The following is a 17,284-nucleotide window of genomic DNA, read 5'->3' as shown; positions in this document are numbered from 1 at the left end:
TTTCTAAGTTACCCACAGTGGCAGTTGTGAACTACACTTGGGATTTACTCTCTTTTGAAAACATATGGGTGTTGTGTTCTGCTTTACCTCTCACATCTGGTGATCAGAGCTCAGGGTCAACAAGGGAAATGTCTGACTGTGCATGCAGATTTTCAGTTTGTCCATAAAAGATTTAGTGCTGTTTTTTCAGCCCTCTGTGTCAGGCTTCAACTGCATTAATGCTCATTAAAGAGCAGCAGTTATGTGAACCCAGACATATACACAGAGCTCCCATCAATATCACAAGAAGTGGGTGTGTAGCAGGGGGATCAGGGGGTGTCAGTGAGGGTGGGGAACAAAATTAGGCTCCTAAGGCAAGATCAATAAAGCATGAATTAATTGCATCCTGGGTTTGTTGTTTCAATAATTTTTATTGAGTAACCACAAGAGCCCCACCACTATTCCAGGTGTGAAGGATTCAAAGTTGAATAGTTAGATATGGTTTTCCCTCTTATAGCCATAGCCTTGTAGGGTAAAGACATGCAGAGGAAAGAATCAAGCTTGGTAAATGCTACAAGAGTGGCCTTTTGGGCACATTTCACAGAGAAAGTAACATTTGGACTAGATTTCAGAAGGTAGTAGGAATTCTCCAGATGGAGATGGAGGGGATAAGGCAATCCAGGCAGAGCAAACAGAGGGTAGTCAGAGATATTCAAGTTCATACCATGTTCACAGCATAGCAGGCTGGTCCAGTAGTTTCCCTCTGAATGTCAACATGGAGGGAAATAAGACTAGATGGGCAGACTGAGGCTGGATTATGGTGACATTCATACTGTACAATGGATTCAGACTCTACCCAGTGTCCTGAGCAATGGGAAACTATCAAACCCAGTTCCTAGCTTAGCTCCCAACACCAATACCTTAAATTCCAGCCTCCCTAGTCAGTCCCTAAGTCAGTCTCTGGAGCTAAGGTAGATTTGGGCTATTAGCCAATGGGATCTAGAATTAGTCTTGCTGCCCTAAACTGTGAAGTGCCCGGACACTCCAACCTCCCTGAGCTTTGTAACTGGACCCTTACCATATCCTTATTTACCTAGTCCTTGTGACTGGGTTTTTGCTTGATTTCTTACTTAGCTTTCTATTTACCAGAGTTAGAGCTTGCTTCATGATGCTTCTTCCTCCTTAATTAGAGCCCCAGACACCAAATCTGTCTTATCAGTCATCCTCCTTGAGCCTAGATTCTTCTTGCCACATTCCAGCTGCTTTCTAGAATCTTGCTCCAGCTGACACTTTCCCAGAGCCTGGTTGTCTTGAGTGCCTGTTACCCTTACAGTGGTATCCAACTCACAAATCTGACCTTTTTATATATTAGTATTATCTCAGCTCTCGTCTGGACTTGCTGCATCTCTATGGCTATAAGCTTATGTAGTAACAGGCCTGTATCTCTTCCTTTTCATAACTGTCAAACTCATTAGTTCTTCTCACCCTAATCTTGGCTCTTTCCAACTTCTTCCTATTCCCCACTAGTTACGTTGCATTCTCCCACATGCCTATGGTAAACACACTCTGCAGATAGTCCCCATGACCCCTGCTTCCTGATATTAATGCCCTTGTATGATCCCCAGCCTCCTTTGTGTATGAGTAGGACCTATGACTTGCTTCTAACCAATATAATATGGCAACAGTGACAGGATATACATGATCACATGTGCAGGGTTGTGTTATACAAGATCGTAGCACCAGCTTGCTGGTCTCTTCCTGACTGGCTATGTGGAAGCAGATAGCCATGTTGGAGAATTCCATGTCTGCAGGTAGCCTTGAGGAGCTAGAGGCAGTCTCCACTCCCTATAACTATAAGGAAGTGAATGTTTCCAACAACCACATGAGAAGAAAGAAGATTCTTCCCTACCTGAACCTCTAAATGAAAATACCTTGATTACAGCCTTGTTGAAGATCTCCATCTAAGCAGTGTCTGGGACTCCTGGCTCAAAGAATTGTTAAATAATAAATGTGTGTTATTTTTAAGCCCCTAAGTCTATGGTAATTTTGTTACACAGCGATAGATAACTAATACAATGTCTCAGTGGAGCAAAACAAGATTCAGCAATTAGAGTAGCTGTTCTAGCTAAATACTTGACATCTGGTAATTAGGTGTGTAATTGTGCTTTAGTAAACATCTTTTCTCTGTTACTACCATTCCTAAGGAAATGGGAAATTTTTATTTTCTACAAGGAAATAGTTCATCATTTTCATAGTCTCATTCCTCAAGCAGGTGTTCTAGATAAAGGACACCAGATGGGATCCAGCAGCTGGGGTAGGAAAACTATAAAATCATAGAGATTATATTGAGTGCAACCTTGTGTGTAGCAGAAAACAAAGGAAAAAAATGAATTCTTAAAGATTTTCTAGAGAGTGTTGGGAATGTGTCAGTAGTGTCTGAAGCAGTAATAAGTGGTTCAGGGTGAATATCATCACTTGAAATTGAAGCAGTTCACAAATGTTTACTCACAGAAAATATAAACATTTGTCCAAGGCATTTAAAAATCTCTGTTTCATAACAGTATTAGATTGATCTGTTATTTATGCATCATTCTCATAGTAATTTTTCCATTTCTTTTAGTTCTTCTGATGTTCAATTATTTAGCCTCTCTTGGCTTTTGAAAATCATAGAAAATAGGATAATCTCAGTTTCATGTAGGGGAAAGAGAGTTTAAAAGAACATTTCATAAACACCTACTGAGTACTTTGCTACTTGTTTCATATCTCAAATGATCTTCACAGCAGGTCTATAAAATAAGGGTTTTTTTTTTTTTTTCAATTTTCATCTTATTAAGTGAGCAAACTAAGGCCAGGTAAGTAATGAGCCCAAGAGCACACATCTAGCAAATCTCAGAGGCAGATATTATGCCTTCAAAACTATCTTTCCTCTGCACCAGCAGTTTTCAAAGTGCGGTCCACAGATCTTCTGGGGTTTCTGAAATCCTATCAGGGATTCCATGAGGTCAAAATTATTTTCGTATTAATACTAAGGTGCTATTTGTGGTTTTTTAAACCATGTTGGTATTTTGCATCAGTGGTACAAAAGCAACATTAAGTAAACTGCTGGCACCTTGGCATAAATGTGAGTACTAGCACCAAACTACTATAAATCATTGTATTCTTCACTGCCACAAACTTGCAGTTTAAAGGGGAAAAAGCCAGTTTCACTTAAGTATATATCCTCAGTGAAGCAATAAAAAAAAATTAATTTTATTGAATCTCAAACCTTGAGTACAGTCTTTTTAATATTCCGTATGACCAAATAGGTAGTACCTCTTGGTACCTTTGCTGCATAGCAACCAAAGTCCTATAGCTTTCTCAAAGAAAAGCCCTTGTATGGAGTTCTCTGGTAGCCTAGTGGTTAAGGACTCAGCATTGTCAGTGCTTTGGTTACTGCTGCAGTTACTACTGCAACTCAGGTTCAATCCCTGGACCAGGAACTTCTGCATGCTATGATATGCCAAAAAAAAAAAAAAAAAAAGGGAAGAGGGAGGGAGGAAGAAAGGAAAGTGTTTGTGCAATTCAAGTTGTGAGCTGAGTGGCTGGTTTTTTTGTTGTTGTTTCTTTTTCTTTTTTTTTTTTTTCATGGAACACATTTTTACTTGAAAGAATAACTGACCAAAAAACTGTGGTCATCTAGACTTGAATATATGGAGAGATTTTATCAAATATGATGAATGGGAAAAAAAAACTGAATGAACCTATAGCTTCAAGGAAAACAGTATTTGTTACAAATTCAAAGAGTCAGGGAAAAGTTAGAATTTTGGAAAACTTGTATTCCGCAGTGTAACTGTGAGCTTGACAACTTCCCAGTACTTAAAAGAGTTTTCTGATGATACTGGTGGTAATTTTTTGATCTTGTGTAATGAAATGTGTCAACATTTGAAATATCTGAAGACTGAGTGAAAAATATTTTCAAGTAACCAATGCATGATGGTACAAAGTCATGAATAGGTAAAAGATCCATTTGAAGTCCAAGTTAAACCAATATATTTCAATGTAACAGAGTTACAAAAAGTTTGTTGGTATAGTCTACATTGTAGTAACCTTTAAAAATAAGCACTTGTCAAGTTTTGGTATAGTATTAAAGAAAAACATCTGCAGTTATTCCTTATACATTTACATATCTATGTGTGAATGGATTTTATTCATATAGTTCAAGCCAAGCAACATATGGCAACAGATTGAATACAGAAACAGGTATGAAAATCCAGCTGTCTTCTATTAAGCATACATTAAAAATTTTTAAAAATAGTGATGCCGCTCTTTTCATTATTTTGTTGTGTAAAGTTTTAGAGGTTCTAGTTAGTTTTCATAAAAAATGTGTAATTTATATTAAACCCTATAATGGGTTTATATTTTTTTAATGGTTAAAAATATTTAAAATTTTTCATAATTTTAATTTATCATATAATAAATATTGAAATGTAAAATCCATATAAACAAAAGCTCTTTAGTGTCATACTTATTAAGAGTATAAAGGGGTCCTGAGATCAAAAGTGTTTTTAGGAGTTCCTGTCGTGGCACAGCGGAAACGAATCCAACTAGGAACCATGAGGTTGCAGGTTCAATCCCTGGCCTCCCTCAGTGGGTTAAGAATATGGCGTTGCCGTGAGCTGTGGTGTAGGTTGCAGACGCAGCTTGGATCTTGCATTGCTGTGGCTGTGGTGTAGGGCAGCAGCAACAGCTCCAATTAGACCCCTAGCCTGGGAACCTCCATATGCTGTGGGTGCAGTCCTAAAAAGGACAAAGGCAAATAAATAAATAAATAAAAGTGTTTTTAGAACTGGTACTTTATACTTTCTCGTGTCCTGTGACCTACATTATAAGCATTTTAAAGATGTATAGTCATATCACTAATGATGATGAGCCTGTTTCACCTTTATTCAACCTATTAGCCTTGATTTTGCCTTTGAGAAAGAACTCTCCTGATAATATTGGGAAATTATATTATACATATATTATACATTATTCCCTTTCCACAGTTCCTTTTTATTGAATGGAATCCATAAATTAGACATGGCTGAACTGATATAAATAGGTATGTAGTGAAACTCATTTTATATTCATGTCTGAATTTACTGTTAGGTCATTTGTAGATTTTTCTGGCAAGTTACACTCAGTTTTAATGGTGCAAAGCTGTAGGCTGTTTTACTGACCAGTTTATGTAGGTTGCAATCAAACTTGCCATTGAAATAATTCCTCAGCCTTGTAGTCTGGAAGCAATATAAATTGGAGTTGTTAATTACTCCCTTTCCATCTTTCCTGTATAGCAGAGTGATTCTGGGGACCACAGCTTTAGGATGATGTATATCCTGTGTAGTCATTAAAACTATGCTGTTAGGAGCAATGAGCTCTCTGACCTGGACCATGTAATGACACCTAATGAATATGCTAGAACTGACTATAGCAAATGTCTTTCCTATATCTGAGGGTATTTAATATTTTCTCCAAACTTTAAGCTAAATGTTTTCATCACATGAAGTTTATTCTTAAAAGTAATATTTGCTGTCAGTAACATCTTCAGTGGACCTCAGGATCAGTAACAATTGTAGTGTTGCTGGATCTTTGTAGAAGCTGCCAATATCATTTCTTCCTCAGTGACTACCTCTTGCTTTGTTGCTGTGGTTGTTTTAACTTTTCCTCATATGTAACAGAGGCCATGTAGGGTATATACATTCAGCACAGTAGGATTACACATAGCAAAGATGACAAAAGTGCGATCTCTTCCTTACTATACTCCACTTTACAACAAACACCTCACGTGTTACCACGGATTTCACTCCACAAACTTTGTGGTGAAAGGAGAGTAAGAATCATAATTGAGTTTATGCACTGAAGGCTCAGTCCAAGCTCACTCTTCTCCTAAGATTTTTCTGACTGTCTTTCCACCTAACCCCTACTCAGTGAACCCAGCCCGAGTTGACTGATCACCCCTTTGTTCAGACCTGGACTATATGAACTTCTTTCAAATCAGCTGTGCTAATTACTGTACTTGTTATGTGACATGTCTCCCATACTGTACTCTAAACTCTTCAGTGACAAGTACCAAGTCTCATTCATTCTCCAAATTTTTATTTTCAGCTGCACCCATGACATGTGGAAGTTCCTGGGCCAGGGATTGAATCCGAGCTGTAGGTGCAACCTACACCCCAGCTGAGACTGTAGGTGCAACCTATATCACAGTGGTAGCAATGCTGGATCCTTAACCCACTGCTCTAGGCTGGGGATCAAACCCTTATTGCCAGGAACCAACACCAGGATCATTAATCCACTGTGCTGCATTCTGCAAATATTGAGTGCCTCTTTCTGGCTCAGTTGCTATGCCAGGGGCTGAGGATGAAGCAGTGACCCAAAGTCCCTGTCCTTTGGGGGGGTTCTCAGCCCCATAGTGTCTGCTATATAGGAAGGACTTTAAAAAATGTATCTATTGAATAGTATGATGCTGAGTTCCCGTCATGGCGCAGCAGAAACGAATCTGACTAGGAACCATGAGGTTGTGGGTTCAATCCCTGGCCTCACTCAGTGGGTTAAGGATCTGGTGTTGCTATGAGCTGTGAGGTAGGTTGAAGACTCGACTCAGATCTGATGTTGCTGTGCCTGTGGTGTAGGCCAGCAGCTCAGCAGCTGTAGCCCCAATTGGACTCCTAACATGGGTGCCTCCATATGCCATGGTTGTGGCCCTAAAAAGCAAAAAAAAAAAAAAAAAAAAAAAAAAAAAGAACAGTATGATGCTTTTCATTCACAATCTTTTCTGATATTTAAGTTTTTAGCCAATTAAAATTTAATGAGCCAGAACTCTGTGCAAGTCTGGCTCTTTTCTCTCCGATATAAACATGCCCTTTGTACATAAGAGTAAGAAAAGTTAATAAAAATATGCCTCATGTTTTCACTATGCCTAATGATGAACAAATCTTTTCCCATACTCCTTTCATTTAATTCTTTTCTTATTCCTAATATAAGTAGACAATATGGTTTTATTCTCATTTTGCACATGGTCACTAGGATCCTAGTTTTCTGATCCAATCCCAACATGCCTACGCTCCCAAACATACACTTTAAAAGTCACTTTAGGAGTTCTTGTCGTGGCTCAGTGGTTAACGAATCTGACTAGGAACAATGAGGTTGCGGGTTCGATCCCTGGCCTTGCTCAGTGGGTTAAGGATCTAGCATTGCTATAAACTGTGGTGTAGGTTGCAGACACAGCTTGGATCCCTCATTGCTGTGGCTCTGGCATAGGCCGGTGACTATAGCTCTGATTCAACCCCTAGCCTGGGAACCTCCATATGCCATGGGAGTGACCCAAGAAGTGGCAAAAAGACAAAAAAAAAAATTAATAATAATAAAAAAATAAATAAAATAAAAGTCACTTTAGAGATTTTTCAACATGAGATGGCCTTGCTTTTATTTCCTTAGAGATAAAGTCCTCAGTGAAGCCACTATTGTGGGGAAGAAAATCAATCACCAAATAAGAAAACAAGAAATAAAGCAGGCAGGGAAGGCGTTATTTTTCATAGTAAAATCCAGTTAGTGTGGGAGTTCCCTGATAGCTCAGCAGGCTAAGGATCTGGCATTGTCACTGCTGGGGCTCAAGTCCATCCTTTGTTGCCAGTTCAATCCCTGGCCCTGGAACTTCAGCATGCCATGGATGTGGGGGAAAAAAAAAAAAATCCCCAAGTAGTGTGATCCATATTGGAAAGTCAACCTTCCTTTTGTTGTAGTGTGTGAAATGGTAGCATGGTGGTAGCAGTCATGAATGACCAAGGTACTGTATTCAGTATTAGAAGGTACCAGTCTCCTTTTTTGTAGCTAAGGGGAATGAAATGTCTTACATAAAGTCTCTCAGCTAGTTTAGTGGTAGCCAATCTCTGGATCTCTTGTGTGAAAATCTGAAACTATGAGAGCAGTGGTCTCTTAGTGTATGTAAAGTCTGTTTCACAAGACTGTGTATCTGAGAAACATTTTAATTCAACTGATCTGTTTTGAGCCAGTGGCTACAAAGCACGTAATTTTCCTTGGCAGGTCTCACATGATTCTAGTGAACAAGTGGTCTTCTGGATGATTGGAGACTGACCCTCTAGTGTATAGAGGGTAAGTATCTTCAGTCTCAAATTTGAGCACACAATTTTCTGATGGAGGCTGAAATTTGTTTCAGGTCCATCAAGTCTTAAGAGTCAGTTTCAGGTGCTGACTACAGCTTTTTTGGATCTTTGGAGATTGGAAATATATATATATATTTGGTTAGAGGTTAAAATACCATTTTTTAAGAAGATCATGGGTTTTTGTAACTTGTCCCAGTAAACTAGGGGAGGTCATGAAGGTCATACATGGTTGGTGGCTATTTTTGTCCCTAGATTTCCAGAATCTTTGAACTTTATTGTTTTCTGGCTGGATGCAAAAGCATTAGAAACTGTTTTGGTTCAGTTTGAGCTGAGACTTAATCCTGGTTCTTCTGATGCCTCCAGTGTGGTGCCCTTTTCACCAATCCACCCTGGGAGTGTGTAGCAGTCCCTGCCATATCTTTGTTTTAGTCACATTATGGTTTTTCATAGGACGTTGAATATAATTCTCTGTGCTGAACAGTAGGACCTTGTTGTTTATCCCCTCCATGTATGAAAGCTCACATCTGCTAACCCCAACTTCCTACTCTATCCCTCCCCAAACCCCCTTTTCCTTGGCAACCACAAGTCTGTGTTCTCCTTGTTTTTGAATTACATAGATTGGTTCCTTTACATCATATTTTAGATTCCACAAGGACAACTCATTCTAGATGGAGAGAAAATAGAGAATATTCCTATGTGTCCCTGAACCATGTCCCTGCCTTTAGCTTTCCAGTGTCTCTGAGGCTCACCCTTTGATGTTGTTATTGATGGTTCTAATGTTGAGCTTAGAAAATTTTTTTTTCTTCTGGACTTACTGTGTTCTAGGTGCTCTGCTTGGGGTTTACAGTGTTGAGAATCTACAAGGGCAGGTATTATTGATCTCATTTTATAGCCTTATTAAACTGAGATACAGAGGGATATATAACTTACTGGAAGTCACACATGTTAAGTAGTAGAGCCAAAATTCATCTCCACATCTATGTGATTCCAAGGTGGTCTCTTGCCCTTTTCAGTATACCAGGCAGCCAAGTATAGTGTTTCAGGGTCAGTGTTTCCTTAGTCCTTGTGTTCCTCTAGTGGAATGCTACAGTGAATTTTAGGATAAATTAACCCATAGTGATTGTACTGTCATGGCAGTAAAGAATTATTTATTGAAGGCCCATTCATTATGCTGCTTTTATAGCTACTTCCCCCACCCCCAAACCAGGTGGCATCCTCTTCAAATGCCTTAGTGACTTGTTAGTTATTTGCACTCAGAATCTTCCCCTTAAGGGTACTATATTCAACTTGTAGGTAATTTCTGGTAATAGATAGTCCCAACAGGACAGTGTAAACATCGTTTACATTTGGAGGATTGTCTCATGTTTACCTTCCTATTAACAGTTTATGTTAGTCCAATGTTGAAATATTAGAGTGAATTAGTACTTTTCTTTGTCCTTCAAGTTTTGCTACCTTTGCCTCTCCCCCTCTTCTGCCCAGAGTACAAACTTTTTCCCCTGATCTGTAACACCATGAGTTCGTTGCACTTAAATTACTTTTGAGTGGCTATTTCTTTCAGTAGTGCTGAGTAAAGTACTAATGAGGATGGCAACTAGAATGCAGTGTGGCTCCCAGGATAGATATGTATCAATTTTCTTTTTCTGGCTTCCCCATAGCCAACATTCAGTGGCTTTTCAAACCCCTGGTAAGAGGACCCATCTCTTTTGTTTATGAAGCCCTAGTGCTATTTAAGGCAAAATGTAGCTCTTGGGTCTTAAATGATTTAACAGAGAGAATACTAATCAGAGCTCATCTACTGCAAGGGACATGTTAACCAGATTTGTACTTCAGCAGAGTTGGCTAAATTTTCCTTTATGGCCTAACATCTGAGCAATATGATAGACTAGGTTCTCTTGCACTAGCTCAGGACATTTAACTGGGGCTTGGGCTAGCACAAATACTGCAATTAGCATCTCATGTTACTAAAGTTGAAAGATGATTGGAAAATGGGCACATTTTATTAGTTCTCCAAAGAATTAAATAACAAAAGATCTGGAGGTGCTGTATGCCCAGAACTTGAGTCAGAGCCCACAGGGAGCAGATGTTTTATACAAAGAAATCTGAGGGGGCTAGAGCATTTATTAGCCAAAATCTTCTTAGCTTTCTTCCATCTTTCATAAGTGCATATATTTATCATCACTTACCAATCTGTGATCACAGGCTTTTGTATTTTAATTTGCAATTACTGCTGAGTGTCTCACAGCTGACCCAATGCATAATTAGGATAATCATGGAGTAGATTTTGCAAGCTGGCTTCCAGGGGACTTAGGTGGAATGTTAGGGTAATGTTTTGCTTTATATTCTAGGTCTCTAATCTGTCCCTTTCCCAATTTCTAGCAATGTCCCCTCTCTGTTTTTGACTTCCCATGGCTATTTAGAGGTTTGTGCAGACAGTCTGCAGTAACCCTCTTCTACTCATCAGATACTTAAACCTTAGCATGAATCAGTGGCTGGGGATAGGGGATGGAGAATCAATGTTATTTAATGAAAATCATTGTGCTACTTCTTCCAAGGGGTTATTTCCATTTAAGCCTGATTTCTAGTAGCAAAATAAATGATTTTATGGCTTGTTAAAGGAATTCATGCGTGGGGAGAGAAAGAGGATTTGGGCTATGTGCGCTGCTTCCCTGATCTAGGAAATCATACCTTCATTTCAGAGTTGGCCCTGCTCTCAAATGTTTAATTTGAATGTATTTATCCCACCAAATGTTTTCCTCTGTTATTCATTTAACATCTTCATCATTGAAAATCTTCATTTAATTCATACTAGCCAAATAGGTGAATCATTTACCTGTCTGGTATTTTCTTATGTTAATCATAATTCCCTCAGTCCTTAGGAAACCACCAGATGGAAGTGTCATTTCATTAAAATTTAATATCAACTTGACCCTGGAGTATGGAGCAGCCAGGCAGAATTATCATCAGGTATAAATTCTGGTCTGGGCTTCAGGTACACATGATCATTTTTGGTCTTGCCACATGTATTAATTACTGTGCTGTACCACTTTGAACAGAGGTTCCAAGGAAAATAAGTCTTTGAAATTCGGGGATATTTATAAGTAAAAAAAATTTCCAGATCTACTATGAAGAAATAAATGAAGTTGAATAGAGTCATTTCCCTCCCTCCCTCCCCCCTCCGTGTGTGTGTGTGTGTGTGTGTGTGTGTGTGTGTGTGTGTGTGTGTGTGTGTGTGGTGATTCTAGCATGAAAATAAAAGAGCATATTTTCATCTTCATTCTATTAATATAAAAGGTTTAAGCCCTTTTTATTTCCTGTTTCAGTATAAAAAGGAGCAAGGAAACATGAAAACACTATATAGGTAATATTTCAGAAGGATCCTTATGATGGAGATAAGGCTGATAATGAGTTGGTGGTATGCTCTTCACTAGGATCATATCTTACCTGGAACACGTATTGGTTTTTGGCCTTTGGTATGAAATCCAAGAGAATAAATAATAAACTGTTTTAAGAGAATGGCAGGGAAAATGCAAGTAATAAAGTTGTGTTTACTGCTACCAGGAGTCCTCATCATTTAGACAATTTTCTTTGAATAAGAATGAAGATACATAGCAATGTTTTTCTAATGTTCCCCATAGTGTCTAGAATTTATGAGTATTTAATAAACTTTTATCATAATTAATATCCTGTAATGGATTGGAATTTTCTCTGAGGGACAGAAGGAGAGAGGTTTAGGAATCTTGGGAAAGACTGTGTTTTTTATGAGTTACTGTTTAGCTGTGTCTGAGGGCATCTTGACTGACTCATTCATTGTGTTCCTTGCCCCCAGCTCAGTTTCGTGTGGCAGGGTAGCTGCTTTGCAGAGCCATAAGAGTCAGGCTAGTGTTGATTATGTTGGGCACATGAAATGGAAAGAATATAGGCTTCAGAGTTAGACAGACCTGGATTTCAGTTATAGTTCTACTGCCGTCTGGAAAATGGGGACAGTTCCACTTCTTTTGCAGGGTTAAATGAGAAAAGAACTAATGAATGAATATAAAGGACCAGACATGGCAGAGACTCCTGATTTTAGCTATTATTAATAACCTTTAGACAGAGATATTGAATCCACATGGACATCAGCATAAGTAGATTGGACTACACTCAGTGGTGGTTATGGTTTGTGTATTGGCTAATGTCCCATCAATGTACCAAGTCCTAATAGTATTTATTTATTTATTTATTTAAATTATTATTTCCCCAATACAATTTTTTTTTCTACTGTGCAGCATGGTGACCCAGTTAAACATATATGTATACATTCTTTTTTCTCACATTATCATGCTCCATCAAGTGCCAAGTCCTAATAGTTATTGAGTTCAATTCAGTACCTTCTTAACAAGCTCTTTAGACTCCTCTGAGAGAAGTGAGTAGAATGTCTATCCCCCGGGATGCTTACAGTTTAGGGCTGCATAGGGCTAACTACATGCTGAGCTCTGTGCAACCGAGGAAGGCGGGGAAGTCAGGATGGGTTTTGTGAAAGAGCTGATAGTTGATAAGAAAGAGTTGAGGAATGGGTGAAGTTTTGACCAGCAGGGCAGTTATGAAAGTGGAACTGAGGTATTAAAAGTAAGGCAATTTATAAACTTATTTTTCCTTTTTCTTTCTTTCTTTTTTAAATGGAGCAGTAACAATCAGAAGAGCTTTTTTTTTTTTTTTTTTTTTTTTTTTGTCTCTTTGTTGTTGTTGTTGTTGCTATTTCTTGGGCCGCTCTCGCGGCATATGGAGGTTCCCAGGCTAGGGGTCGAATCAGAGCTGTAGCCACCGGCCTACGCCAGAGCCACAGCAACGCAGGATCCGAGCCGCGTCTGCAAGCTACACCACAGCTCACGGCAACGCCGGATCGTTAACCCACTGAGCAAGGGCAGGGATCGAACCCGCAACCTCATGGTTCCTAGTCGGATTCGTTAACCACTGCGCCACGACGGGAACTCCCCAGAAGAGCTTTTGAAGACACAATATCAATCTCCTTGTGACAGGTGAAGCCAAGTTGATACAGACAGCAGTGCTTCTGCTGATGTCAGTCTTGAGCCCATGTTTAGCATCTTCATTGAAAACACAGATGAATGCTCATTAAATTTATGAATAACAAATTGTAGTGGTATGGGTTAGTCCATAAGAGAGGCAGGCAGGAGACGGAGCTGGGGCTAGGGAACAGGATTAGGCTTCAAAAGACTTCTGCAGGTTATACTGTTGATCACAGTCACATACAATTGCATTTGGTAGAGATCAAAGAATTAGCAGTTTAATTCTGCCATTAAAATAAACAAGCCAAGCCCAGCTGGATAGTGGACTATATAAAAATTCACAGAGCCTTGACCTGGAAATTATTACACCGCCTGTTACATGAGCACAGACACTGGGGACCTTGGGGGCTATTCAAGGATTTAGGATTCTTGAACAAATGTCAGGAACTTTTACAGGTTACACTAAAAATAACTTCTATTTACTGGGTGTACATTATTTTATTGTGGCAAATTATGGTTAACATTTATTGAATATTTGCTTGGTGTTAGTTCTAAAGATAGGTATTATATCTCCCAATAGCCTTACAAGGTAGTGCTTTATCTCCATTTTACAAATTAAAAAGCTGAAGTTCTGGAAGTTTCAGTAACTTGCCTGGGGGCCTAAGTGAAAAAGCCACAGGGCCTACCTGGATCTTCCAGAGTCCTGCCTCACTTTACCATGTTGTCTTCTACCAAAAAATACAAATAATACAAATATGTGTAGATAATAAAATCTATGGAATGATGTTTGTACATAATGTTACCATTTCTATAAAATTTGAAAGCATAAGGAAACACTAACAACCATTATGGATTCATAATACACAGTAATAGTATCAAATATACATGGGATACTATGTATATTAGTGGTAAACACCAGAATCAGGACAGTGGTTACTCTGGAAAGTGAAGAAGGGGATAAACTGCATCTGTAATATTCATTTTCCATAAAAAAAAAAAAAGAAAAAAGCCAGAGGCAAATTTGGAAGACTGTTTAGATTTATTAAAGTTGGGTCATAAGTATTCATTATATTAAATACTTTTAACTACTGGAAAATTTCAAAAATCTAAAAACAAAATGAAAAGCAGCCCTAATTTACCACACAGAAAGCTTTAGGGGCACTTGTATTGGAAGGAGGGAAGAGCTAGACAATGCAGGCTCTTCAGAAGCCCCTTTAGGACAGCTATAAAACTCTATGGTCCTTTTATGAACAAGGTCCCTGATAGTTTGACATCTTTTTTTCTTTTTTAGGGCGGCACCCACAGCATATGGAGGTTCCCAAGCTAGGGGTCTAATTGGAGCTACATCTGCCAGCCTATTCCACAGCCACAGCTATTTGGGATCCGAGCTGTGTCTGTGACCTACACCATAGCTCACAGCAATGCAGGATCCTTAACCCACTGAGCGAGGCCAGGGATCAAACCCGAGTCCTCATGGATACTAGTCAGATTCGTTTCTGCTGCGCCACTATGGGAACTCCTAGTTTGACATCTTTAAAGCTTTATAAATCTAAGGAGGTACCTTAGAAAACTATACATAGAACTACCATATGACCCAGCAAGCCCACTCTTGGGCATATACCTGGACAAATGTACCCGCATGTTCATTGCAGCACTATTCACAATAGCCAAGACATGAAAACAACCCAAATATCCATCGATGGATGACTGGGTTAGGAAGATGTGGTATATATACACAATGGAATGCTACTCAACCATCAAAAAAGAACAAAATAATGCCATTTGCAGCAACATGGATGGAACTAGAGACTCTCATACTGAGTGAAGTAAGTCAGAAATAGAAAGACAAATGCCATATGATATCAGTTATATGATATCACTTATATATGGCACAAATGAACCTTTCCACAGAAAAGAAACTCATGGACTTGGAGAATAGACTTGTGGTTGCCAAGGGGGAGAGGGAGAGAGTGGGAGGGATTGGGAGCTTGGGGTTAATAGATGCAGACTATTGCCTTTGGAATGGATAAGCAATGAGATCCTGCTGTGTAGCACTGGGAACTATATCTAGTCACTTATGATGGAGCATAATAATGTGAGAAAAAAGAATCAGTACATGTATGTGTAACTGGGTCACCATGCTGTACAGTAGGAAAAAAAATAATGTATTGGGGAAATTTTTAAAAAAGGCAAAAATCAATCAATCAGTCAATCAATCAATAAATCTAAGGCACAAAATGATGATGCAAAGAAAAATCTTCCCATCCTTGTCTCTCTCTTTTTTAAATTATTGAATAAAAGCAGGCTTTAAGTTTCTAAATCTATGCAGATGCTATATATATAGCATAAATGCAGAGTTTATCATGGTCATTACTATATCCCTAGCCTAGCTGGCAGATAATAGGTGCTCAAAAATATTGCTTTGGTTGTTTGAATGAATGAATTTTGAGATTGATCAAGTGTTACTCCTGTACTTTACTGACTGCATGTTCTTGGTTAAATGACCTGACTGACCCTCAGTTTTCCAGCCTTTGAAGTGAGAGAACACCATCCACACCATCCGACCCTAGTGTATTTGAGTTGCAAGTAAGCCAGGTGTGTAAACTACCTAGCACATAGTTGATGCTGAATGAGTATCATTTCTTCTTCATAAAATGATAAGCCAAATATGGAACATTTCTAAGAAATATCATTGTGTTTTTTTAAAAAAATTAAAACAACCCAAAATTATTTGCTTAGTAACACACAATGTGACTTTCTACTTTTAGACAAGTCTCTGAAAGCCAATTATCAATTGCTTATCTCAGCTGAATTTGTAGTCTTTCTCCTGTTAGTGGTGGCCCTAGGCCTTTTCCAGCTTTTTACCAATCAGTCTGTTTATATTGTTCCTTAGTTGCTAGTTGGAGATGGAGTTTTCAGGACTGCACTATACCTGTTTTTTCCATCTGGGCCCTAACTCCCTTTCCCTGGTTCTAAGTTGTTGGAGGACCTGTTTTCCTAGCCTTGTAATCTAAACCCAGTTCCGAACAGTTCTTTCCCAACCCTAGTGTCTGGTCTTGAAGGCTAGAATTTTGAACTACTTTGTAAAGAAGAGCCAGATACCAATATTATCTCTAACCCTCTGGTCCCAATTTATTCCTTTTATCTCAGAGTTAATAAGCCTAGGATTTTTTAAAAGCAAAACTTTTTTGAATTGTAAATTAGTGTGTGCTGCTGTAGAAAACTTAGAAGCAATGATCAAAAAGGCAGACAAAAATGGTATGTCATCTCATTTCCCATTTGAAAGCACTATTAACATTTTAAGTCCTTTTAAGTCTTTGTTCTTTTCTTCAAAAATAAGATTAATTGGAGTTCCTTCATGGCTCAGTGGAAACAAATCTGACTAGTATCCATAAGGACACAGGTTCAATTCCTGGCCTCGCTTGGTGGGTTAAGGATCTGGTGTTGCTGTGAGCTGTGGCGTATGTAGATCGCAGACACAGCTCAGATCTGGTGTTGCTGTGGCATAGCCAATTCGACCCCTAGCCTGGGAACATACATATGTTGCAACTGTGGCCCTAAAAACACCAAAAAAAAAAAAAAAAAAAAAAAAAGGAAGATACATAATATTAATTTTATTAAAAAATTTAAATCAGTAGTTATGGATATGTTATACAGAAACAACAAATGTCATGACTTAAAGATAATTATTGTTAATATGTTAATATATTTTATTTCTGAAATTAAAAAATAAAAATACATGAATAAATTCTCATGGCAAATTTTTAAAATATTACAGGTAAAATGAATGTTACTTTTATTCCTCCCTTTCATCCTTCTAAAGTAACACATTTTTCCATTTGGCATGTATCCTTCCTAGAGGGTGGAGTGGGAGAGAGTGGTTGGTCATTGGCATCTAGTGGGTAGAGGTCCCAGATGCTGCTAAACATCCTGTAGTGCACAGGACAGTTTCCCACAAGAAAGAATTATCCAGCCCAAAATATTTACATTGCTGAAGCTAAAAATTCCTAATCTTGAACCCAGGAGAAAAATGATTGTTGTAAAGGACATTTTTAGGACGTTTGCTTTGTTCTGTCAGTTTGCTTTTCAGAAAGGCTTCACCAGTTTATATTCCTACCAATAGTACCCTCCTCACTCCATTTTCACCAATATGGTGAGTTT

General features: G+C 38.6%; 1 protein-coding gene and 1 long non-coding RNA gene across 10 annotated transcripts in view; both read left to right on the top strand.

The window, feature by feature from the left end:
• The window catches only part of TTC28 (tetratricopeptide repeat domain 28), a 609,616-nt gene that overhangs the window by 392,636 nt on the left and 199,696 nt on the right, over positions 1 to 17,284 (top strand). The gene's annotated exons all lie outside the window — the stretch shown is intronic.
• LOC146396627 (uncharacterized) lies at positions 10,643 to 14,896 on the top strand. Its single transcript, XR_014825889.1, has 2 exons — positions 10,643 to 11,175; positions 12,885 to 14,896. It is a non-coding gene; the product is annotated as an uncharacterized LOC146396627 (long non-coding RNA).

Source organism: Sus scrofa, chromosome 14, assembly GCF_054392235.1.
Source record: "Sus scrofa isolate SSC_HxYL_T2T_F1_AM1 chromosome 14, Sscrofa_HxYL_maternal_Yorkshire_Landrace_v2.0, whole genome shotgun sequence".
Lineage (NCBI taxonomy): Eukaryota > Metazoa > Chordata > Mammalia > Artiodactyla > Suidae > Sus > Sus scrofa.
The sequence above is the reverse complement of the archived record's forward strand: the minus strand, read 5'-3'. Positions and strand labels throughout refer to the sequence as shown.